This window comes from Protopterus annectens, chromosome 2.part2, assembly GCF_019279795.1.
Source record: "Protopterus annectens isolate FY-2018-M chromosome 2.part2, PAN1.0, whole genome shotgun sequence".
NCBI lineage: Eukaryota > Metazoa > Chordata > Ceratodontiformes > Protopteridae > Protopterus > Protopterus annectens.
Window position 1 is genome coordinate 34,691,440 of NC_056730.1, and position 27,278 is coordinate 34,718,717.

At 42.4% G+C, this 27,278-nt stretch overlaps 1 protein-coding gene across 2 annotated transcripts in view; it reads left to right on the top strand.

Annotated features, from left to right (window-relative positions):
* CDK7 (cyclin dependent kinase 7) overlaps positions 1-27,278 on the top strand; it is a 614,495-nt gene that overhangs the window by 309,741 nt on the left and 277,476 nt on the right. The gene's annotated exons all lie outside the window — the stretch shown is intronic.

Consider the following 27,278-nt stretch of genomic DNA (forward strand, 5'->3'; position numbering starts at 1 on the left):
GGGATTGGATCTATACTGATCTTGCTCATTGTAGCTCGACTTGTCCTTGTTTTTAGGCCAAATGTAAACCCTATTGGTGTTATATAAATTTACATCCCTGGTTAACTTTTTACACTTCCTCTCATAAATATTCTTAGCTTTACCATCAACCAGCGCAAATTGTTTTTTAAAAAATTCCCTCCATAAATCAAAATCAACATCACCAGTGATACTCTCATACATATTTTCAAGTTGTACAACTAGAAAATTACACTTCTCCTTGTGATGTTTAATAAGTAATTGCATAAATGAGTACCCAAAACTATCAAAAAGCTCATTAAATTCACGTGTCACATCATTGTTGTAAATTATCCCCAGTGGGAGCTTAAAAAAACATATGCCTTTGGGGACAACTTTTTTCTTTTTTTTTTTTTTTTTGTCGTAACTTAAATCTAGCTCTTGCGTTCAACGATCAGGACCCACAGCTGGACAAGAAAGTAGACAAGTCGCTTAAGAAGAAAAGTGCATTTATACCTGCTAGTCACCCCAGCATTGCCAATTTTGAAAAACTGGTTTGTAAGGACTTGTATAGATTGCATAGGGACATTAGAAATCATCAGGCTTTATATAATGACTTTCAGACAAATCTTACGTGGGTTGAGAGAAAGTGTTTAGAGCAAATGTCTATGAATCAAGAAGTACGGATTATGAAACCGGACAAGGGTGGAGGGATAGTCCTTTTTCCAACTCAGGTGTATGTCTCTAGGATTTATGATATTCTACATCAGACAGAGACTTATGAGACGGTTTCTCTTAATCAGATCAACATAGGGCATCATCGAATAGATTTAGCCATAGAGGAATATCTCATTGACAGCAGGATTACCAACGAGACATACACATACCTGAAAAATGATCATCCAGTACTTGCCAAAATAGTGGGGATCCCCAAGATCCACAAATCAGTGGAAAATCCGCCTTTTAGACCTATCATTTCAGGGTCCAGATCGAAAACATTCAAGTTGGGCAAATGGATTGACCACCAGCTCAAGCACATATATACAGTTATCCCTCAAATTTTGAAGGATTCATGGAGTTTTTTAGGGAAGTTAACATCTGACCATTGGCAAACCAACCTTACCCTTGTGACCATAGACGTCGTGGACCTTTTTTCCTGTATTCCCAACAACCTAGGATTGGATCATTTTTCTAACAGCTTACGTAAATATTCAGGGATGAGTTGGGACAGGATTTGTTTGTTATGTGACATGATGGGATTGGTCTTGGAACATAATTACACCACGTTTCAAGGGGAATGTTTCAAACAAATCAAGGGGGTAGCCATGGGCTCCTCATGTGCTCCGATTTTTGCCAATTTGGTGATGGTTGAGTGGGAGGAGGAGATACTATTCAAGAGCCCTTACTATGCGGATATCAAATTTTATGGTAGATATCTGGATGACATCTTTATTTTGTGGCAAGCTTCAGCTGAGAAATTGGATGAATTTATGTCCTTTCTAAACAACTCATCGGTATTTTTAAAATTCACCCATAATATCAGTGATACCCACATTTCTTATCTGGATGTTGTTATTGGTTTGGGCCCCAGTGGATTTACATCTCAGCTTTACCGTAAACCAACTTTTTCCAACGATTATTTGTATTATTCAAGCAACCATCCCCCACATATCTTTAAAAACATAGTCAAGGGACAATGCATCCGAGCTGCGAGGATGTCATCTACCGAAAGTATTATGAGATCTGAAATTGCCAACATCAAAAATTTGTTTTTGAACAGAGGCTATCCAGTTTATCTGGTGAGAAATATTATTGAATTTGTGCAAAGAGAGTGGGGGAAGAAATACCCCCCTTTACTAGGAAATTACACTGCGGCTTTAGAAAAAGAAGTGAAGGATGAACTCCCCTTTGGGAGAGTATGCGTATTAACCTATACCCCACATACGCATTTTATTTTGGACATACTTAGGGAACATTGGGATATCATTCTAGCTTCCAAGCTTGAACATATAGTGGGGTCCATGCCCAGAGTTGTATACAAGACAGGAGCCAATTTAAAGAGTATTTTGGAAAATAACAATAAGAAAGGTGACAAAAAAGACAATTTTAGGGGTACTACCAAGTGCGGTACTTGCAAACAGTGCAGGCATATTAATGAGGCCAAGCATATCCGTTTAAGGGATACTAACAACACATTCATTAAATTTAGGACAGGGAATTTTAACACCACCAAAGTGGTTTATCTGGCCACGTGTATGACATGTACTGCACATTATGTGGGCAAAACGGAAAGGAATCTTAAAAAACGTATTTACGAACATTACTATCGTATTCAGAAACAAGATAGTAAGAACGCCTTATTTAGGCATATGCTTGAATTTGGCGAAGCACACACTTTCCGTTTTGCCATTATAGATCATTTGCAAAACTCTGTTTTTGGTGGCAACTGGAAAGTGCAGTTATCAGCATTAGAGAGCAAGTGGCAGATTTTGCTGGATGCCACTAGGGCACCTGGACTTAACGAGTCTATCAGTATAAAACCATTTTTAATATTGTCCCAATAAAGTTGTAGGCACATTTTATATATGATATTGTATGAGGAGTCCTTAGTTCTTAACCATTTTACTACATATGGGTTAATTATTAATTACAACTAGAATTATTATTATTATTATTAACGGTATTACACACAAATTTATCTTTATCATATATTCATATACAATTCAATGTAATATATATATATATATATATATATATATATATATATATTTTTTATGTTTTTTATAAGATTTATATGTATCAGAAATGACAAAGTTTGAGATATATATATCTAGGAGGTATGTGTTGCCTAGTATGGATTAGTGAGTTCAATCATTTCATTTTATTTTATGTCTTTGTAAATATTTGTGCATTACACCTTTAAAAGTTTTGGCGCCTTTTTGTACTATTTTTGCTATTTAAATCAGTCCAACATTCTGTTCTATGGTTCTGATGAAGACTAGTTTATCTAGTTGAAAGCGCTAAACTCTGGTTGGAATAAACAGTTTTTATTTTTATTTTTATTTCTCCTGTGTACGAGTTCTACTGGCTATCCTTGGTCATTTCATCTTACAAGTTGCTGTTCGTTTTGATTTAACTAAACTGAGGCAAGGGAGCAGGCGCCTGAGAATGGGTAGTCGGTTACTTAGGTGTGGTTTGACCTCTGGGCCTAAGAAACTCAGTTGTTTTCTAAAGAATGGTAGTCGTGAAAGAAGACGTCGGTTTATGTCAGGTTTCGGTGTTGCGAAGGACTTCCTCAGAAGCTGGTGCCTGCACAGCAGCTCCGAACCCATCCAAGGTAGAGACGACTGTAGGATCCTTAGACAAAGAAGAGTTCTGTGGCATACCCTCCTCCAAAAGGGTCTCGGTAGCAGTCTGCAAATTAACTGAAGCGGCCATCTGGGGCTGCGAAAGCGCCCCACTGAGTTACGGAAGACTGACGACCAGCTTAACGGAAGTGTCATTGGATGGTTTGGTCCTGTGTCTCTGTCATTATCTTTACATTTTTTTCAGAAGATCTGCTGTTGGATGGCTTACCAAAGCCATATCGGAATTCGAGGACTGCAAACAGAAATATCTAGCTACAATAAGGGCCTGACAACAGATAGTTCTGGTGTTGGAGCACAGAAGTGACAACGAGGGATGTCGTGGTCTGGGCCTAGACAAGTGACGCAGTAAGAATGGAAGTCCCGGTGGGGTATTTGCTTTCCACGGGTGAGACAATTATTAACTTTTTCTGACTTTAGCTAGTGCAAGAAAAAAGGATCCCCAACAGGGTACTTAGGTTTCAAAGACTTCGACTTCAATTCGGAAATAAAATTCAGGTAGCGGCCGACCAGCATTTGTGAGAACTGCTTCTGCTTCGGGCTCCACGGCAAGAAAGACTGATGTAATGGGGTCGGATGCCTTCCTTTATACACTGATGACCTGATGCCAGTCCTCAAGCGACACCGACCGACGCAGAAATACTAAGTCTATGGTATTCGGGCTGGCCGATGGCTACACTGGTAGGGATAACCCAAATGTGATGACTGCAACAGTGAAACACGAAGAACATCTGGGAAACTACAGTTGCGTAAAATCTTACCATAACAGTAGATGTCCTTCTCTTTACTGTTGCAGTATTCTTTACATAAGGGATCTCCTGGCAAGGATAGCCCAATGTCCAACCAGTATAGCAAAGCCTTAATATCTTATAGGTACTATACGTCACACGTATGCTCCACACATAAGGCATAGGGAATAAAGCAATGTATGGATGCAAACACTCAGAACTTCTTTGCCACCAGTCCAGACATTATTACCAATCGTCACTTTGAACACCTTCTGCTGTGCTGGTTACCAAGCTGTCTTCAGATAAGTGCCCCATTGGGGTTTCCTCACTACCTTTTTTTTTTTCAAAATTGTAGTGTACTTGTGTTCATGTCATCCAAGAAGGGAAAATGTCAGTGTGGGAGGCAGATTTCCCATAAAGACCGTCATGACCAGTGTCGTCTTTACTTAGGCAATTCCCACAACCATACACAGTGCTCCATTGGTCAAGCATTTGTCCCCAAAACCCTACACAGATGCTTATCTTCTTTATCTACATATCTTCTTGTCTGGAGGGTCAGCTATCTGCCATGAAGAAATCCCAAAAAACTAGGCCTGATCTGGTTGCTGTCCATCCTACCCTGAACATCTCTGTAGAAGCTAGTGAAAGCCCTGAAGACCATCTGATGCTTGCCTTGGATTCCTCTGCCACAACCCGTCAGAGGCCGGCATAGATCCACATTCTGTCACGTCCTCAGAGGCTTTTCAAACAACTGCTCCAGATGTTGAGGGGAACCTTGACTGATTATTTCCAAAGAATCTCAGATTTTAGTGAGGGAAAAGATTCCTACTAAGATTATGTAATCCCGCCAAGGGTCTGAATCAACGAGAGTCCTTCGGGCAGACATCCCACTGAAGAAAAAGAAAAAAAGCTAAACATATTACCTTTGTTTTAAAGATCCCCAATGTGAATGGCAGAATTTTACTCAGGGTTTGTTCAATGCTTTGATGGCCTTGAAGTCTCCTCAGGGGAGGTTCCAGTCCCTGCTCCTTCCTGGTCTTCTACTCCTGTTAAGAGACCAAGGGAATTGGATTCCTCAGGTGAGGACTTGGTCTCTGGGGAGGAATCCCTAGCTTACTCTTCTCAAATCCTTTTCCTGTAGACTGTGATTCAGAGAAACAGAATTCTTTGAGACCAGACTCCCCCTTGGAAGAATTGTCCTATGGGATATTATTCCTCATGCGATGGAGCACTTCAAATGGTATTTCTCCCAGATCTCTAACAACCAAAAAGGTATTATGAACTTTTACAAATGGAATCTCCTAAGCTGTCTGCTGTTCCTCTTGTTTTGGCAGTCCTTTTGGGCACCTTTTCTGCTGCCTCTGTAGCTCCTGATTCTCAGATCCCAGCTCCTTGGAAACATGACAGGTCATACAAAATTGCAAATTTTTGTATAAGGGCCCTTTCACTAATCATTCAGTGGTTCCAGTTTCCTCTGATAAGACTTCTAAGCTTTTGCCACCTGCTAAGCTCCTTCCTTCGGCAACCATTTGAAATGTTGGGAACTGCTGCGAGTCCCAAAATATGGAGACTGAATCGCCGAAAGAATGAACTTACAAATACTAAATCTGAAATGCTATTTCTCAGAATATACACTTTTCTCAGAAGTGTGGCTTTCTTGGAGATGGTATATATAAGTTTGGGGGAAGGCTTTGCCTCAACATGGGGGGATGCAGGGGAACTTGCCCTCCTACAAAAAGAAGTTTAAAAGAGAAGAACAATTTTCGGCATTCACTCTTGTCCTGTTTTTTTTTTTCCCGGCTTGTTGGCACTCAGCATTTCGATAACTGAAATTTCAATAGGGAGCCCATTCTTTTGAATAAGGACAGTTGAGCTATGGAAAGGTTTGGTAAAAATGTATGTACTGCTGCCACATCGTCTTTTAGGACTGTTAATTACCAAACCCACATGACCAGGTATGTTTTGTCTCTTCTTTCTCAGATAGCTTCAATGGTCTCTGACCTTCCTGATTCTGATAGGTTCATAGGTAGGTACTAGGCTATTGGCCCTAGGGCCTATATAAGCCTAGCCAAAGGTACCCTGGCTTTCGCCACCCAAGAAAATTATCTTCCTGTGCCACTGTCGAGCAGAGCCACAGAAGTGATCCCCGGGGTGAATTTCCTGTCTCCCATCTAATCATCAAGATTTTTCTTGAACAGTGCTAATGAGGAGCTTTGTTTGATATAGATAGGTAGTTTGTTCCAGAGTATGGGAAGTCTCTGGGACAGGAATCTATCCCTCCAGCATGTTCTGTTTATTGTGGTGACGAGGTTTAGGTCCCTAGAGCGTGTAGCTCATAGGGATTGGGATTTCATTAAGTGGAGCATGTCTAAAAGCTCTGGGTTTGACATAGCTTTGTGTGTTAGGCAGTGATTGCCGCTGAGTAGGCGATATGCAACGGAGTAAAGCTGCAGTTTTTTGAGACTGTCTGCATAGGGCATCTCTTTGAGGCCAGTAATCCTCTTTGTGAGGTATTTCTGTGGCCTTTCCAGTTGTTGTAGATGTCTTGTGAGGTACATACCAAAAAGGGCATTGTACTCTATAATGGGTCTAATGAGTGACGAGTAGAGGGGAACAATGACCTCTTTTTTCCTGGATGAGAAACCTTTTGTGATGAGGTGTGCCACATAGAAGGATTTCCTAACTACTGTGGCGATGTGATTATCAAAGGAGAGACTACTGTCCACCTGTGTCCCAAGGTCTCTTATCACACTTTCGGTGTTAAGTAGACTGGTAGTTCATGGGTACTGAGTTTTTACCAAAAGGAATGACAATGCACTTTTCGGCATTGAGCTTGAGGCCATGGCTTTGACACCAGGCATCTGTCTCAGCAAGGCCCTTTTGTAGGATGTCCACATCTTTTGGAGTTTTGATTATGGCTCCTAGTTTGCAGTCATCTGCGAACTTCATTAGCCAAAGACCTTCTGTGTTGGCCTGTACTTCAGAGTAGAAGATACAAAACAGGAGAGGACCCAGGACTGAACCCTGTGGTACTCCACTTGTCACTGGTCTGAAGCTGGAGTAGGAGTCTGCTACTTTCACAGTGTGGGTTCTTTCAGTGAGCCAGTTGGCAACCCATCTTGTGACATAGGGATTTATATCTAGTTTAGTGAGTTTATATCTAGTTTAGTGAGTTTATCTATAATTTCAGAGTGGGGGATGGTGTCAAATGCCTTGGCGAGATCTAGATAGGCTGTGTGAACCAGCTTACCCTCATCTACGGCTTTGGTGACTGCTTCACAGAAGTCTATCAGGTTTAGGAGACATGATCTGCCTTTTACAAACCCGAACTGGGTGGGGTCCTGAGTTTGGAGATTACCAATGTCATTGTCTATAAGTTCCATGATGATACACTCCATAGCCTTGCAGACCAGGCTCGTTAGGCTAATTGAGAGGTAGTTTCCAGGGTCTGTGGTGGCTCCCCCGTTGTGGAGTGGAATAACTGTCGCTGTGCGCCATTCAGTGGGCACATAGCCTGAGGTGAGGCTATGATTGAACATGGTACTTAGGTGGTGTGCCAGTTCATTCTGTAGTTCATGTAGAACACAGCCTGGGATGTCGTCAGGTCCCATGGATGCTGTGTTCTTGGCTTTGGATAGTGTGTTTTTTACCTGTGCAGCTGTGATTACAGGAAATTTGCATTCTTCTGGTACAGAGATGGGCCCTTTAGGGGATGACAGAGGGGTAAAGTTAGCACTGAACCTATCTGCCAGGATGTTGGCAATATCCGTTGGTTCTGTATATTTAGTGCCATTGTGCTGTAACTCAGAGCAGATCTGAGTGTTGCCATTGAGATTTTTGACATAGCTATAGAATGCTTTGTGGTTGTCTTTAGAGTCAGTGGCAATTTTGTTTTCATAACTAGCTTTGGAGGATTTTATGAGGGATCTCAGCTTCTTATTGAAGCTGACCAGGGAGTTTCTCCAATCATGGGATTTTACTCTTTTTGCAACAGTTTCTTTCTTCTGTTGTAGAGTTTGTTTATGGCAGGGGACCACCAGATTGGCTTCCTTTTTTTGGAGGATAGCATCTTGGTTCTGTTAGGGATTGCATGATCCATGCACTCATGTAAGTGCTTATAAAGTGCATTTGTGTAGGATTCAGCAGTCATACCTCTATTGTCCATCAGCATGGGTGTAGTTTGCCACTTCTGTCTTAAGAAGCGTGAAGTTGGCTTTGGAGAATTTTTTTACTGTGGTTTCCCTAATGGGGGGTGGGGGAGGGATGTGGATGTCTAGGGTGATTAGCTTATGGTCGGAGCTGACCAATGAGGAACTGACCTCTGGTGTGGAGCACCGGTTGCCCATGTTGGTAATAACCAGGTCTAGGATATTGCTGCCCCTGGTGGGGGTGTGGATAAGTTGATCCATGACATTGGAATTTATGAATTCCAGAAAACATTTTGCACAAGAGTTGGCACACGAGTAATTTTCCCAGTTAATGGTAGGGTAGTTGAAATCGCCCATTAGGGCCATTAGGTGTTAGGTTGTACCCTAATATTTTCCAGTGTATTAAGAAATGAGGAGTGGGAATCCTGGGGCATGGTGGGGGATCTGTAGCAAGCTACAATTTGGATTGCGGTCTTGCCCAGAGTTAGTTGCACTTGGATAATCCCGGATGCATTATGCTGAGCAACTAGCTTGGAGGTGTGAATATCCTTAATGAATATGGACATGCCTCCACCTTTAGTGTTTCGGTCCAGGTTAGGTGGCCGAAAGGTGTGGTATGAATTATAGCCTGGTAATGCAGGGGTACTCTCTGGAGCCTTGAACCAGGTCTCTGTCACTGCACAGATGTCGATGTTCTCCATTTTAAGGAGTGCCTCGAGAGAGTGCATTTTGAGGTTTAGACTTCTAGCATTGAGTAGCAATACCCTCAGATTCTTCTAGCCTGTACCTGTTAGGGTGGTGAATTTGTCATTTGAACCTTGCCTAAAAAAGGAACTATAGGGGTGGCTAGAGCCTTAGCCAGTATCCGGAATCCCAGGGGCGACAGGTGCAGGCCATCTCTGGCAAAGCATTGTGGCTTGTCGATCATGTCATCCCAGGCAGACAGATACTGGATCCCCTTAGAATGACACCAGAAGCTTAGCTAATTGTTGAAGTCAATCATTTTGTCCTTGTACTGTGGTATCATTCTGGGTGATGGCAGGATGCTACTCAGGGCTAGGGTCATACCTGCCTGGGCTACAAGATCGGACAGCTCCTCCATGTCCCTCTTCATGTAGTCCAAGGAGGTACGTCTCAGGTCATTCACACCAACATGGACAATGACAGAGTCATATTTGCACTTGTTGTGGAGTGACCTGAGTGCATGTGTTATGTGGCGGATCCTGGCACCTGACAGGCAGCTGACAGTAACTTTCTCCTTGTTTAGCCTGGTGAGTGGAACATCAGTGTGCCTGACTATAGAGTCACCTATGACTAGAGTGTTGGGTACGTTGTTATGCCTTATGGGCTGTGGTTGAGTGGCACACTGAGTTTTTGGGCTATGTGTCATTTGGGTTGTGTTGGGGGGTGGAGGTTGCTTATGTTTCTGCTTTGGAGGTCCCTGTTGCTTGGGCAGGTTTTTACTGAGAGACACCGCGAATGTAGGTGTGTGTTTTGTGTTTCTATGTGTGTGTTTTGGTGGTGTAGGTTTTGAGGGACTATGTGCTGAGTGTGGTGTGGTGCAAGTGTTTACCTTCTCCTCTTGACTGTCTAGTCCAGTCTTGGGTGAAGAGAGCTTTGCTTGCAGTTTGGCTATATAAGTGCATCTCTCACAGGTTGTAGTGTTGGGTGGTAGGAGGAGAGGGTTATCTGTGTACATGAGGCAATTACTGCATTGCCCCAAGATGCCCAGATGCATCAGGTAGGCAGGAGAAAACACCGGGAGGTGACCCTTAGACATGCCTGGATAGGTGCTTATTTGTTAAGTACTAGAAACTGTTTTCCCTCTAGACAGTGAGGAAAGTTGAGTGCCGTAGTAATTTGTAGCTTATTTAGTGCTTACAATAAGTTCTGAACAAGTGCTGAAACAAAAAACTGTCTAGTTCTAAGAAACAAAATTAAACTAGAAGGCTTCCTTACAACATAGAAAGGCTTGGGCCTTAGAAGCCTACAAATAGTCCTGGACACAGCAAATCTATATCCAGGCTGGACTACCCACAGGAAAGGCAGGAAACAAACTTAGAAAAAGTTTTTTTTTTTTTTTTTTTTTTTTTTTGTTAGTGGATAGAGAGAAAGGAGTAGCAGAGACTAAGCTGATTGGCCTTCTCAAATGTGGGACAGCTTCAGCTCTTTCCCTGCTTGAATCCACTTCCCAGGTCAATTGTCACTCCATAAAACAGCTATGATGCAACTGATGCCTCTTCCAGGGCTGCTGCTTTTGGTTCTGTGACAAGGTGTTATTCTTGGCTACACTTGCAAACTTTACCCGATGACACTAAAGCCAAACTTTTTGATGCCCCTCTGGATTACAAAAAACTTTTTGGTACAGATTCTGACCAGTTTAAGTCCCTCCAGGATAAAGGTAAAGCATTGGAGGAACTCAAACATACTTTTGTCTCCCCTACCCCCAAATTCTAGAGGAATTACCCTTCTAAGTCCACCTTTGTCTGTAGACAAACTCACCCACCTCCCAAGAGTAAGACATGGTCTAGGTGTATTCCCCTGCTAAATTTACTCAGACTCCTTTGTCTCAGAAGCCTTCTTTACAGGGCATGCCTGTCTCCATTTGACATTTGGTTTCCCCTCGTCTCTATGCCTCTCCCTGTCACTTCCGATCTGGCATCAGATTACCTCGGACTCCTGGGCGCTGTCCATCATTCATCAGGTGTATTTATGGTTAGAAAATCCTTTCCCCCTTTTTAGGTATTCCACACCCTTCTCTAGAACAGCTTCTTCATTTCCCTTAGGTTTTGCAGTCCCTTCTGGATGAAGGCACCATTCAGCCTGTTCCACCTTCCCAAGTGGGACATGGGTTTTACTCCAGAATGTTTTTGGTTCCTTGGAAAGAGGGTACCTGGAAGGCAGTTCTAGATCATTCTCTGCTCAACAACTTTCTCAAGGTCCCTTCTTTCTGGATGCTCTCTCTTCAGACTTTGTTTCCTCCTCTTCTTCCCTAGGTCTTGGTTTCTCTGAGCCTCAAGGATGCATACCTTCACATCCCCATTCACCCTCTGTTCATGAAATGTTTGCATTTCTCTGTTTCTTCCTCTCGTTTTCAGTTCTCTGCTTTGCCTTTGGGCTTTTCTACTGCCCTGAGAGTATTCACCAAATGCCTTCCTCCTGTCATTGCTTTTTGCAGGCTTCAAGGGATACAGATTTTTCTCCTATCTGGATGACCTGCCCATTCAAGCTCCTTCTCCCAGCAGTCTGTTGCGGGATCTCCACTTTGCCACTTGTCTGGAGCTTATCACAAATTTCAAGAAATTGGTTTTGTTGTCCCCCCCCCAAGGATCATGTTTTTCTGGGGTGCAGGATTTAGACTATTCCCATGCTGGTCTTCCTACTCTCAAGGTTTTGTTTCGAACAACCTTTTTCATGCCTCTCCTTTCTCTGTCCTCTCTCACAGCCAGGGAATTTCTCAGGGTTCTGGGGTTTATGGCCTCCACTATTCCCATGCTTTCCCTCCATATCAGGAAACTACAATGGTACCTCAAATTGGTTCTTCAATATTGCCACCCTTTGGAGTATCCTGTTACTTTACTTTATTGTCTCAAACTCGAGCTTCAGTGGTGGATTTAATGACTCTCTCTCAATCTGGGGCTTCCCTTTCAGGCTTGAATTCCTTCTCAGGCACTGGTCATGGATGCCTCAAACTTGGAGTGGAGGGGCTTCTTGTGGCTCTCAGAGTCCAGGGTCTCTGGCCTCCTCATCAAAGATTAGATCATATCAATTTAGAAGAGATGACAGCTCTGCTTCTGCAAGCTTTTCATTCCCTTTTCCACCCCAGCCTTCTCAAAGTTTGCACAAACAATACCACTGTGATGTAGTATGTTAATAAGCAGGGGGTATGAGGTCCTATTTCCTTTGCAGATTAGCTCTTCAGGCATGGGATCTAACTAGCAGGTATCAAGTAACTCTTCAAGTGGTTTACATTTCTTCAGAGCACAATCTAGTGGCAGACTCATTGAGCAAGTCCAGAACACAGGCTCACAAATGAATGCTTCATAAAGATGTGTTCCTGGAGATTGTCCATCAGTGGAGTATTCCTCGGGTAGATCTTTTTGCCTCCCCTCTGAACAACGTCCTCTATTTTGTACAAGGGTACCACGTCCTCTGACTTCGAAAGTGGATGCCTGTCTTTTCCTTGGGAATCCTTTTGTATGAGCCCCCCCCCCCCCCCCCCCATTGACATGGGTTCTACACAAAATCAGGCTTTTGTACAAATATGGTTTGCCTGTGTCAAGTGATAATTCAATAAAGGTATTAAAAAATAAGCATATCTTAATGCATGCACTCCTATCTTAACTATTGTTGCAAGTAACTTTTCTACTCTGTGTCTGGTATTACAGTTAGGAACAGTCACATTTCTTGAATGCATTTTAAATATGGAGCTCACATAATAATAAAAAAAACATAAGCCAATTAGTTATCTATTCCCTAAGTTACTAGGTTTATAAACCATTTTAGCATGTGTCTAACAGCCTGGTATCTTTGTTCAATAGGAAAGATGTTAAAGTAATAATTTCCCATTTTGGATAGATACTGATAGACAGTCACAATCTCAGCCTTAGGTCATCCATTCATGAGCTTGTGTGCATGACATGCTCAAAGAATCTGCCAATAGATTGTGCTCTGAGGGAATGTAGACAACCTGAAGAGTCAGTTGATACTAGACACTTAAATCTCAGACCTGAAGAGACAGCCTGCAAATGAGGTAGGACCTTTTACCTCCTTGCTTGTTGACATACCACACTGTGGTATTGTCTGTGAAAACTTTGAGGGGGCCCAGCCTGAAAGAGAGTATGAAAAGCCTGAAAAGCTAGAAACAGAGCCCTCATCTCCTTGATGTTGTTGTGGTCTGACCTCTGAAAAGGCCAGATACCTTGAATCTTGAGAGAGATGAAGGAAGCTCCCCTCCCCCTGTCTGAGGCATCTCTAAATAGCTCTTGAATCAGGGATGGAGACTGGAAAGAAAGCCCTGGGGTGAGAGAAAGTTAATGAATCTGCCACTGTAGCTTTCATTTGAGACAAGGAAGAAAAGTAACTGAGAAGTCTGGTGGTAACAATGTTGAAGCCAGACTGACTAGAGGTACCACTGAAACTTTCTCATATGGAGCATGGCCAGAAGCAGCATGGGAATAGCAGAAGTCACAAATATGAGGAACATGAGAAAGTCTCTGGCCATGACTAAATCCAGAGCAAAGAGAGACTGGAAAAAGGCAATCAGAAACATGGCCTTGGAGGCAGCAGACATGCCAGCATGGGGACCGTCTGGATCCTGCAACCAAGGAAAACATGAGTGAGAAGGAGTCAAGACTGATTTTTTTGAAAGTTTATGGTGAACCCCAGACTCTGCTACATGTAAATAGTAAACTGGAGATCCTGAAGTACAGCCTTGGGGGATGAAGTTTGAATGAGTATATCGTCCAGATAAGGAAAGATCTGAACTCCCCTCATCCTGCAAAAAGCAATGACAAGTGAGAGGCATTTGCTGAATATCCTTGGGGTAGTACAAAGGCCAAAGGACAAAGCAGAGAACTGAAAATAAAAGGAAGAAACAGAGAAATGCAAACATTTCCTAAAAAGGGGTAGATGGGTATAGGAAGGTAGGCATAGTTGAGATCCAGGGAGACCAGAAATGCCTGGGGAAGAAGAAGATGAAATAAAGTTTGAAGAGACAACATCCAAAAAAAACATCTTGAGAAAGGTGTTGAGCTGACAAAGGTCCAGAATTGGTCTCCAGGTGCTCTCTTTCCTGAGAACCAGAAACATTTTGGGAAAAAAATCCCCTTCGTGGGCAGGAGGCACATCTTGAATAGTGCCCTGCGTGAAAAGAAAATTAAGCACCTCTGGAAGAAAGGAAGCTGTTTCTCAAGGAGGTTGAGGGGATGTCCAGAAAGGGAGGAAGAGATTTCCAAACTATGAAATAGCCCTGGAGGATAATGGACAGAACCCAGGAGTCTGTTATGATTCTTAACCAATTTGGAAGGGACAGAAGACAAGGGAATCTGGCTGAGGAAAAAGGGAAGCAAATTGTCAAAAGGCACATTGCTTGTCCTGAAAAGGAAATTTCTCAGAAATAGGTGTCTATATATATTTAGCAGGAGGTACACATCCAGAACCATTTTTATCCTTGGGTGGAGGGGGAGACTTGTCTGCGAACAAAGGCAGAATTTCTCTGAAACGTCATCCTGGAGAGATTTAAAAAGTTTAACTGCAGCAGTACCAAAAATATTTTTATTATCCAAAGGAGCATCAAATAATTTGGTCTTAATTTCATCAGGCAAAGCCTGAAGCCAGAGAGTAATGCCTCATAACAGAACAAAATGCAGCAGCCCTAGGAGAAGCATCAGCTGCATCATAACTGCATTTAATAGAGTGGCAGGCAACTTGAGAGGCAGAACCCAGCAAAGAAAGGGCCAAAGCCTTATCCTCAGAATAAGGGAGATCAAAAATCACCTAAAAACTTTAGAAAGGAGGGCTAAAACATACCTGGTCATATAAGTCTGGTAATAAATAGTCATAAAAGACAAGGTGGCAGCAGAATAAACTTTTTTTGCCCAGCCTCTCCATGGCCCTACTATCCTTATCTGAAGAAAGCAGTTTGGTAGAGGGCAAGAGCTTGGGGGGATTTTCAGACGAGACAGACACCACAAAAGTAGCAGCAGAAGAGCATTTGTACAGAAATTTACAATCATCAAGCACTTTGTAAAATTTGTCAGGTTTCTTGGGTGCAGCAGGCTGAGAATCAAGGGGTATAGAAACTGCTGAAAAGGTATTCAGGAGGGCAGCAACAGTTGGAGATACAGCAGAAGGCTTGGGAGACTCCATCTGGAGGAGCTCATAATGCCTCTTCTGGATATCAGAAACCTGAGAACAATCCCACTTAAATAATTCCATCATACAGGAAACAATGTCCCCAAAGGAGAGTCCCAAGTATTCCATCATACAGGAAACAATGTCCCCAAAGAAGAGTTCCTCTAAAGGGGAATCTGGACTAATACTATCCTCCTTCTTCGAAACATAGTCCAAGGGGGGGGAGGGATTGGAGAAGAGTAGGAAAAGGACTCTCCCTCAGAATCATGATCCTCAGAGGAATCCTGCCCCCTAGGTCTCTTAAGAGGAGTAGAGGACCAGGAAGGGACAGGCAGAGGGACACCTTGAGGAGGCTTTAAAGCCATTAAATTGTTAAACCACCTCTGAGTAAAACCCTGCCATTGTCATTGGGGATCCTTAACTGCAGGGGAAATGTGCTTGGTCTTTTATTTCTTTTTCTGTGGGACATCTGCCTGAAAAACCGTGAGAGGGTTAGACCCTTGTCAACAATCAATAAGCATAGTAAAGATCTCCTCCGTCACTAAGAACTGGAGAATCCCCCTCAGTCCCTCAGATATAATCAGCCAAGGTTCTCCCTCAATGTCTGGAAAGTCTCCAAGGACATACAAGAAGATGAATCCATGCTGGCCTCTCACAGGGTTGTGCAGAGGAATATGAAGCAATGACCAGATGATCCTCTAGGCTTTCATTAGCCACGAGAGACTCAAAAAGCAAATGCACCAGGACCACAGGAGCACCTTCTCCAAACTGTTTCCTGTGGTCCTAGTGCATTTGTTTTTGAGTATTTAGTAACTGTGGTGTCAACCTTGTTCACTTACCAGGTTTTTTGTTTTTCTTCTATTAGCCTCAAAAGAGACATCCAGGGAAGCCTGGACAGCATCCATATTAGACCTGAGTTTTTTGGCCTTTTTCTTGGCAGATGGCTGACCCTTGGGATGGGAAGACTTCACCACTGCACCCTGAGCCAAGAACTTAAGACACTGGTTTTCAAGGTAAATAGACAAGGAGGGGAGATGACTACTTAAGGTCTTGGGGGGGAAAATGCATGGCAGACAGAACACTAAGTATGGTCATGGGAAGCACCCAGGGAGAAGAGATATGGTCGTGAGGATCTTTATGGGGACCTCCGACACTGACATTTTTCCTTTCTGGATGACATGAAACCAACAACACAAAAAAAAAAAAAAAAAAAAAAAAAAAAGAGAGAAAGAAAAGGCAGAACCCCAACAGGACATTTATCTAAACATGATGGCATTCAGACTGGCAGCAAAGAAGTTCTGAAGTGTGTGTGTCCTTACATCATATTTATGCCCTATGCGTTGTGTGGGGAGCATACATGTTTCATATAGTGCCTGTAAATATAAAACAGCTTTCATATACTGGACGGATGTTGGGCTATCCTTGGCAGGAAATCCTTTATGTTAGGAATACTGCAGCAGTGATATGAAAGCACAGCTATAGTTTTGCTTCAACATTAAAGTCTTCATAAAAAGTATTAAATATTATTTAAAAAAAAATTCTATTTATATAATCATTTCAGATGAGGCTATGGACAACTGTTGGGATCTCCTTTTCGGTTTACCTTTATATCGTCGATCACACTTTGCCAACCTGCCACTTAATTGACTCATTTATGCGAACCAAAACCGCAAAAAATTTTAAATATCGAAAAACATTCGACATTTCCCGCCACGCCACGCCACACCTCCACACCATTGCTACCATGGGTCAAAAAGGGGCAAGGTTTTGATGTTCGCTTATTCAGAATTCAACGTTGGAGACATTCGCACTTTGGTATTCGCGGAAGTCGTTTCGCCCATATCGGGATCAACGATATAAAGGTAAACCCTCCTTTTCAGTTATACCTAAATCAGCAAAATTTTGAAAAATGTTTTATTTCCTCATACCTGGTGCGTTCAGCTCCTGCTAATACATCCCACAACAAAACATGACACAAGTAAAATGGATATGCCCACCTTCTGCACTCCACACTTTGACTCTGACACACAGTCAGGAAAACCTAAAATACAACTAAAGAAGGTGTGTATGTGTGGGTACATAGAGAGTACAGTTGTGTAAAATCTGACCATAACAGCACGTCCTTCTTTTCACTGTTACACTATTCATCACCTTTGGGATCTCCTGCCAAGGACAGCCCAATGTGCTGCCAGTATACCACAGCTTTTATTACATAGGAGCATTGTATGTTATGTTAGAACTAGCCATTTTTTTAGTTTTAGCACTCAAATCTGTTTCTTTGAGCTCAGCACTTGTTCAGAACTCGTTATAAGCACTAAATAAGCTACAAATTACTACAGCACTCAACTTTCCTCGCTTGTCTAGAGGAAAACAGTTTTTAATACTTAATAAATAAGCACATGTCCAGGCATGTCTAAGGGTCAGCTCCTGGTGTTTTCCCCTGTCTCCTTGATGAATCTGGGGATCTTGAGGCAATGCAGCAATTGTCTCATGTACACAGACAACCCTCTCCTCCTACCACCCAACACTCCAACCTGTGAGAGATGCACTTATATAGTCAAAATGGAAGCAAAGCTCTCTTCACCCAAGACTGGACTAGAGAGTCAAAAGGAGAAGGTAAACACTTGCACCACACTCATCACATAGTCCCTCAAAACCTACACCACCAAAACACACACATAGAAACCCAAAACACACCTACATTCACAGAGGCTCTCAATAAAAATCTGCTCAAGCAACAGAGACCTCCAAAGCAGAAACGCAAGCAACCTCCACCCCCCAGCACAACCCTAATGACACATATCCCACAAACTCAGTGTGCCACTCAACCACAGCCCATAAGGCATAACAACGTACCTAACAATCTAGTCATAGGTGACTCTATAGTCAGGCACACTGATGTTCCACTCACCAGGCTAAACGAGGAGAAAGTTACTGTCAGCTGCCTGGATCCCCCACATATATGTCTCTGTCATTGTCCATGCTGGTGTGAATGACCTGAGACGCACTTCCCTGGACTACATGAAAAGAGACATGGAGGAGCTCTCCGATCTTGTAGCCCAGACAAGTATGACCCTAGCCCTGAGTAGCATCCTACCATCACTCAGAATGATACCACAGTACAAGGACAAAATGACTGACTTCAATAATTGGCTAAGCTTCTGGTGTCATTCTAAGGGGATCCAGTATCTGTCTGCCTGGGATGACATTATTGACAGACCACGATGCTTTGCCAGAGATGGTCTGCACCTGTCACCCTTGGGATTCCGGATACTGGCCAAGGCTCTTGCCACCCCTATAGTGCCTTTTTTAGGCAAGGTTCAAATGACAAATTCACCACCATAACAGGTACAAGCAAGCAAAATCTGAGGGTAATGCTACTCAATGCTAGAAGTCTAAACCTCAAAATGCATTCACTCAAGGCACTCCTTAAAATGGAGAACATCGACATCTGTGCAGTGACAGAGACCTGGTTCAAGGCTCCAAAGAGCACCCCTGCATTACCAGGCTATAATTCATACCACACCTTTCGATCACCTAACCTGAACTGAAACACTAAAGATGGAGGTGTGTCCATATTCATTAATGATATCCATACCTCCAGGCTAGTTGCTCTCAGCATAATGCATCCGAGATTATCCAAGTGCAACTAACTCCTGGGCAAGATCACAATCCAAATTGTAACTTGCTACAGATCCCCCACCATGCTCCAGGATTCCCACTCCTCATTTCTTGATACACTGGAAAATATTAGGGTACAACCCAACACCCTAATAATGGGCAATTTCAACTACCACACCATTAACTGGGAAAACTACTTATGTATCAACCCTTTTGCTCAATGTTTTCTGGATTTCATAAATTCCAATGCCTTGGATCAACTTATGCACACCCCCACCAGGGGCACAATATCCTAGACCTGGTCATTACCAATATGGGCGACTGGTGTTCCACACCAGAGGTCGATTCCTCGTTGGTCAGATCCGATCACAAGCTAATCACCCTAGACATCCACATCCTGCCCCCACCCCCCATCAGGGGAAACCACCGTAAAAACATTTCTCTAAAGCCAACTTCACACTTCTTAAGACAGAAGTGGAAAACTTCACGACACCCATGCAAATGGACAATAGAGGTACAACTGCTGAATCCTACACAAATGCACTTTATAAGCACTTACACGAGTGCATGGATCGTGCTATCCCTAACAGAACCAAGATGCTATCCTCCAAAAAAAGGAAGCCAATCTGGTGGTCCCCCTGCCATAAACAAACTCTACAACAGAAGAAAGAAACTGCTGCAAAAAAGAGTAAAATCCCATGACTGGAGGAACTCCCTGGTCAGCCTCAGTAAGAAGCTGAGATCCGTCATAAAATCCAACAAAGCTAGTTATGAAAACAAAATCACCACCGATTCTAAAGACAACCACAAAGCATTCTATAGCTATGTCAAGAATCTCAATGGCAACACTCAGATCTGCTCTGAGTTACAGCACAATGGCACTAAATATACAGAACCAACTGATACTGCCAACATCCTGGCAGATAGGTTCAGTGCTAACTTTACCCCTCTTACACCCCCTAAAAGGCCCATCTCTATAGCGGAAGAATGCAAAATTCCTGTAATCACAGCTGCACAGGTAAAAAACCACACTCTCCAAAGCCAAGAACACAGCACCAATGGGACCTGACAACATCCCAGGCTGTGTTCTACATGAACTACAGAATGAATTGACACCCCATCTAAGCACCATGTTTAATCATAGCCTCACCTCAGGCTTTGTGCCCACTGAATGGCACACAGCGACGGTTATCTCACTCCACAAAGAGCCACCACGGACCCTGGGAACTACCACCCCATTAGCCTAATGAGCCTGGTCTGCAAGGCCATGGAACATATCATCATGGAACTTATAAACAAAGACATTGGTAATCTCCATACTCTGGACCCCACCCAGTTTGGGTTTGTAAAAGGAAGATCATGTCTCCTAAACCTGATAGACTTCTTTGAAGCAGTCACCAAAGCCGTAGATGAGGGTAAGGTGATTCACACAGCCTATCTAGATCTTGCCAAGGCTTTTGACACCATCCCCACACTTTGGAATTATAGATATACTCATTAAACTAGGTATAAATCCCTATGTCACAAGATGGGTTGCCAAGTGGCTCACTGACTGAACCCACACTGTGAAAGCAGCAGACTCCAAATCCAACTTCAGACCAGTGACAAGTGGAGCACCAAAGGGTTCAGTCCTGGGTCTTCTCCTGTTTGGTATCTACTTTTCTGAAGTACAGGCTAACACAGAAGGTCTTTGGCTAATGAAGTTCACAGATGACTGCAAACTAGGAGCCATAATTAAAACTACTAATGATGTGGACATCCTACAAAAGGGCCTCACTGAGACAGATGCCTGGTGTCAAAGCCATGGTCTCAAGCTCAATGCCAAAAAGTGCATTGTCACCCCCTTTGGTAAAAACTCTGTACCCATGAGCTACCACATAGGTGGTAAACTACTTAACACCGAAAGTGTGATAAGAGACCATGGGACACAGGTGGACAGTAATCTCTCCTTTGATAATCACATCACCACAGTAGTCAGGAAATCCTGTGTGGCACACCTCATCACAAAAGGTTTCTCATCCAGGAAAAAAGAGGTCATTGTTCCCCTCTACTCGTCACTCATTAGACCCATTATAGAGTACAACGCCCCTTTTGGTATGTACCTCACAAGACATCTACAACAACTGGAAAGGCCACAGAAATACCTCACAAAGAGGATTACCGGCCTCAAACAGATGCCCTATGCAGACCGTCATAAAAAACTCGAGCTTTACTCTGTCGCATATCGCCTACTCAGAGGCGATCTCTGCCTAACATACAAAGCTATGTCAAACCTAGAGCTGTTGGACATGCTCCACTTAAAGAAATCCAAATCCCTCTGAGCTACATGCTCTAGGGACCTAAACCTTGTCACCACAGTAAACAGAACATGCTGGAGGGATAGATTCCTGTCCCAGAGACTTCCCATACTCTGGAACACACTACCTATCTATATAAAACAAAGCTCCTCATTAGCACTCTTCAAGAAAAATCTTGATGACTGGATGGGAAATGGGAAATTTACCCCGGGGATCACCTCTGTGGCTCTGCTTGACAGGAGCACTGGAAAATAATTTTCTTGGGTGGCGAACGCCAGGGTACCTATTTGGCTAGGCTTATACAGGCTCTAGGGCCAATAGCCTAGTACCTACCTATGAAGAAGTATGCTCCTCATGCAAGCATAGGGCATAAAGGTGCCATACATATACTCTCAATCCAGAACTGAAGTACCCAAGGAGAACCAGAACTCCCAGTGGAAAGGAGACACATCCATCCAGAAATAGGAAGACAACAAGGCAAAAAATGTTTTGGCCAGAAAGGAAACACCATACATGGCAGAGGAGGAAAGGAAAATGGAGTAGGAGGGAGGGAGGGAGTGAATACTGCAACAGTGAAAAGGATATCTACCATTATACTAAGATTTCAGACAGCTGTTGCAGGATTCATCACATCTGGGAGAGTAGAAACGCTACAGTGAAGGCAGGGTAGAGTCTTCCACAAACCCATGAAGGATAGCCTTGGCAAATCCTGCCCTGGCCCTGGAAATGGCATCCAATTTGTAATGCTTAGTGAATGTGTGAACAGAAAACCAAGTAGCAGCTTCAAGGATGGAGATGGTGACCAAACCCTTGAATAAAGCACCCGAGGAAGCCACAGATCTAGTAGAATGAGCTAACAGAAGCAGACAACTATTTGCCATAAAAAAAAACAAAAAAGGAAAGAAAAGAAAAATGGCCTTGGAAAGCCAGGAGGAGATGATTTGTTTAGATATCATGCTTCCAGCCAGACTTTCAGAGGAGCTAGACATCCCCAGTGGGTGCACAGTTATTTCCTGCAACATGTCACTAGTGGAGTTCCCCAGGGATCTGTCCTGGGACCCCCTACTGTTTGGCATCTATTTCTCAGAGTTCCAGGCAAAGACAAAAGGCCTGCGGCTGACCGAGTTTGCACATGACTGTAAGTTAGGTGCTGTCATTGACTTCCCAAATGAGGTTAACATACTTCAAGAGGGTCTCACAGCAACTAATGACTGGTACCAAAGTCATGGCCTCAAGCTAAATGCAAAAAAAGTATCATCATACCATTTGGCAAAAACATGGCCCCTACCAATTACCACATCAACGGCAACCCACTAAGCAACACAACCTGTGCTGAGTGACCTGGGCATTCTGGTTGATAACCTCACATTGGGACCATTATGCAGCAGTGGTCAGAAAAGCCTTTTACTTGGTTCATCTCATAGCTAAAGAGATTGCATCCAGAAAAAAGGAGGTTATTACGTCTCCTCCCTCATTATACCAATAACTGAGTGTAAAGCCCCATTTGGGATTTACCTCTCCAAACATCTGCATCAACTGGAAAGGCCACTGAAATACCTCACAAAGAGAATACATGGCCTCCAACAGCTGTCCTATGCAGACAGGCTCAAATCACTATCTCTCTAGTTGGTATCATACAGATTGCTCAGGGATGATCCATGTCTTGCCTACAAGGCAATCCCTAACCCCACCCTACTAGAGATGTTCCATATCTGTAAGTCTAACTCCTCATACACTACCCACTCAAATGGCCTGAATCTAATATACATCAACAAAACCTGCTGGACAGACAGGTTTGTCTCCCAGAGGCTTCTCCATCTCTGGAGCAGACTTCCCATACACATCAAACAGAGCACCTTGCTGACCCTCTTTAAGTGCAACCTAGATGAGTGAATGGGAAACCACAAATTTGTCCCAGGGGTTCCACCTGTGTCCATCGACAGGTGGTGACTGAGGTTTCTCTGAGAATAAACTCTTGGCTAGGCTTGTAATGGCCCCAGGCCATTAGCCTAGTAACCTCCTATGATCCTATGTCCATCTACATAGATGCTTTCAGTGAAGGAAAGCAAAGAACATGTCTTCTTACATTCTTTTTAGAATTAATAATTATTGAAAAGTTTTTCTCTATGCCTACTTCATAAACAAGTAAGAAAAGACTCCATCTCAACTAAACCCCAATAAAGGCACTCAGGGAGAGCAGTCTTAAAAGTGAAGTGGTTTACTCAAGTCTCCTACACTACCAATGACATGTCAAAACCTAATATAAAGAGGCACATTATCTAATAATGCAACAAACAACTCAAAACCAACAACTGACAAAAACGACAGCCACCAATAAGGCACATGATTATGTCTGGATATAGAAATTCAGTAACCAATGGGGAAAGAAAGAAGGGAATGCCTAATTCTGTGATTAATTTTCTATTTAAACATCTGTGGTTATGGTGCGTACTAAGACAGCTGTGCTGTCTTCATCATCATGATCATTCCTGCAGTGCATTCACAGTCTGAACACAAGCAGCATCAAGCACCATAGATCTCTGACCTCATGTCCATGTGGTAGGTTGCATCATGCCCTGTAGTAATACAACAGCAAGACCACCCGTAATTCTTGACTTAACATTTAGCCCTGGGACATATGAATAGAGTCTAATCAGCAGCCTCACAAATACTCCGAGATAATGCATTACGAAGGATGGCCGAGTGTAGTGGCTGTCCTTGTAAACTGTGCCTTGACTGTCCCCAGTCATGATCTTGTTAATTTTACCAAAGCAAAGGGTGATATAGTTAGCCAGTCACTTAAGAAGAGACTTTCAATACTGGTCTTCTTTATCTGCCTGATACAAAGAAGACAAATCACTGAGCTGCCAAGCCTCAAGTCTTTAGTCCTATTAAAATACCACCTTGGTTGCCTGAGCACATCTGTGGCATGTACAATCTTTTACCTCCTTGTTCTTGCATTTGGTGTAAAATACTAGCAGATTAATACATTGGTTAAAAGAAAGCTAATTAACCACTGTAGGTTAAAGGAGGTGGTTAGCCCTCAAGATGATCTTTGTGGAAATGGTTTCATGCTAGTCAAAGCCTCCAAGTGAGGAATCCTTCCGGCAGAAGTAATAACCAAAATAAGGTGTCTTACAGGATACATATTTTAGTTCAGCTCTACCTACAGGTTCAAAGTAGGGTATGATGAGCTTCTTGATGACAAAATTGAGGGTACCAGTCAATAAGGATTGGCTGTTGTGAGTAGCCTGGGGTTCAGAATACCTTTCAAAAACAATTTCACTGAAGAACTGGCTGAACTAGATGAATTCAAAAGAACATAAACAGAAGTGGTAAATCATCCTTGACTGATAAATAAACTAGTCCATTTAAATAACTTTGAGGAGTACTATATTATTTGAGAAATAAGGCAAAAGATGGCACATTTCTCTTCCAGCAATGATAAAACCTATTCCACTTAGATAAGTGTAGATCAATGTGTTTGTATGTACCTTTAAGAAACTATCCAAGGGCTTGCACAACTGAATAAATACTAAGCACGTGCAAGCTAGACTGCCATTTTGTAGTAAGCTGTTGAGATGTAACATGTATGCAAGATCTGTCTGTTAACCAGTTTGTTTGTATTTTATGATGCTGCTATCCATCCTGATGTGTTTTTATGTATTAATGCATCTAAACAAAATACCCTGCCTGCTTGTCTTCTATGTCAGAGAGGGATGAGTGGCATGGTGTCAGAAGCGGGATGTCTAAAAGGACTTGATGCCAGGATGGAATCCAAATTCTTCAGTTTGAGTTTGAGGGGCACCCGGTTGGAACTGGAGGAATATAAAGAAGTGAGTCATTCATACTTCGCAAAACAGGTCAGAAACAAATTTCAGATGTTAAAACTTGCTCAGCACTATTTCTTATTTGTAAAATATGAAATGAGGCATACAGAACACTCTAAACAATATTCGCATAAACAGATATGTCCGATATTGACAAAAATATTCAAACTATGGAAAATGTTAGAAATAAAGTCTGATTTGCATAAAACTAATAAAATAAGAGGAAACGACCGCATTTTCACTAAGCGCATATTTTTTGTATTAATCAAAGATATCAGAGTTATCAGAAGTGAATAAAGTGTTCACGTTACTGCAGTATTAAAGTTATGTCACAGAATGCAGCCATTACAGAGCATATTTCACAAAGTATTGTATTTTGATGAGTATATTATGCATTTGAATGTTGTTACAAGCACGCATAATAGTTTATTCATACATAATTGCAAGGGCCATATTTCGTGTGTTTGTGCATACTTAGAGCATGGCAGATGGATTTCGAAAACCCAGTGCATTTGTGTTTGATAGTAATATTGCAGAAAACTGGACAGTGTTTGAGCAAGAGTAAATTTTCATACAGGCTGCATTTTCTGATAAAGATGACCATACAAAGGCATTTATTCTGCTTAATTTAGCTGGGTCAGAAGCCATAGAAAAGGAACATTCACTTGTGTATGCACCTGCTATCTATACAGCAGGGAGGAAAACCATTATATTGTTGTGAGTCAAGGGAGGACCTAGAGTGCTTAAAATGTAAATTTAGAGAAATGTGTAACCCCATGATGAATGTTACAATGGAAAGGCACTTATTTTACACAAGGGATCAAAAGGCTGGTGACATTTTTGCAGCACATATAACTGACCTAAGAAATAAAGCTAAACATGCAGATTTGGTGATTTAAGGGATGAGTTGATAAAAGACAGACTTGTGTGGTATAAAAGATGATGCTATGAGAAAGATGTTGCTTTGTGACAGTGATTTAACTTTGAATAAGGCCATTGAGAATTGTCAGAGCTTTCCAGCAAGTTCCAGACTTTGCTCAGTCTCAGTGAAGCAAAACAGTGAGTCAGCAAACTCAAACACTGGGCATCAACCTACTTTCATTGCCAACTGTTGTAACTATGGTGGAAGTCATGAATCTAAACGGGAGAAATGCAATAAATGGAATCATTTCAAAAGGTTTTGTAAATGAAAAGACCCACATTCTTTCAATAAAAGGGAACATTTTAAGAAAAAAGTTGATCAATTAGAGAGCAGCAACCCTACTCTATGTTGATAGTGTGTCAGTGCTTCATGAAACAGTAAATGCAGTAGATTTAAGGGTAAAGAATGAAGCATTTTATACTGTTTGGATAAATGGGAAACCCATAGTGTTCAAAGTTGACACAGGTTCCAAGTGCAATGTTATGTCAGCAGAAACATTTGCTAATGTGTGTCATGTTGAAAGGCTTGATTTGGCAAGGAGTGCAAAGCTTGTTGCTTATGGAAATGAAGAAATTCAGACTGAAGGCTCAGTAGTGCTTTCATGTTACTCGGCTAGGAGATGCTACAGCTTGTTATTCTATGTGGTCAAGAGGCACGTCCAAGTCATTATTAGGACTCAGTTTGAAAATGGGACTGCTTTCACTTAAGAAGGAAGTTAATCATGCTAGTTTAAAAGACCACTATTCTAATTTCACCTAGTACATTTTTTCTACCTACAGTGATCTTTTTAAAGAGAAATTAGGGAAGCTTCCAGTTGTGTACTTCATGAAGTTAGACCCAGAGGTCAGGCCAGCTTGGAAAGTTCCAGTAGCCATGCAGGACTGAGTCAAAGCCGAGTTACATAAAATGGTGTGATTTGTCCAGTTGCAGAACCAACTGAGTGGGTATCTTCCATGGTGGTAGCTCATAAGAAAAGCTCAGATGACATTAGAATATGTATTGACTCATGAGATTTGAAGAAAGCATTAAAAACACCTCATCATCCAATGCATGCAGTCTAAGAAGTCGCAGCCTTGCTGCCAAATGCCACCGTTTTTTCTATCTTAGATGCAGAGAGTTAATTTTGGCAAATTCAGCTTAATAAGAAAGCCCCATTGCTCACTACTTTCAGTACACCGTTTAGCAGGTACAGATTTTTGAGAATGCCATTGGGGATAAATTCTGCAAGTGAAGTCTTTCAACGTGCAATGGAGCAACTCTTTCTGGGTATCCTTGTGTTATTACAGTAGATGACTAGTAGGAGGTCATGGTAAAGTTGGGCATGACAGAAACCTCAGACAAGTTCTGGAAAGGGCACATCAATTGAATCTCAAGCTCAATCCCCATAAATGCAAATCAAAGCAAACAGGCATTCTTGAGATGCCAGCTACAGACAGTGTTCAAGCCATGCAGTTTTCTTGGCATGGGTAACTATCTAGGCAAGTTTATTCCAGACTTGAGCTAACTTTCAGCACC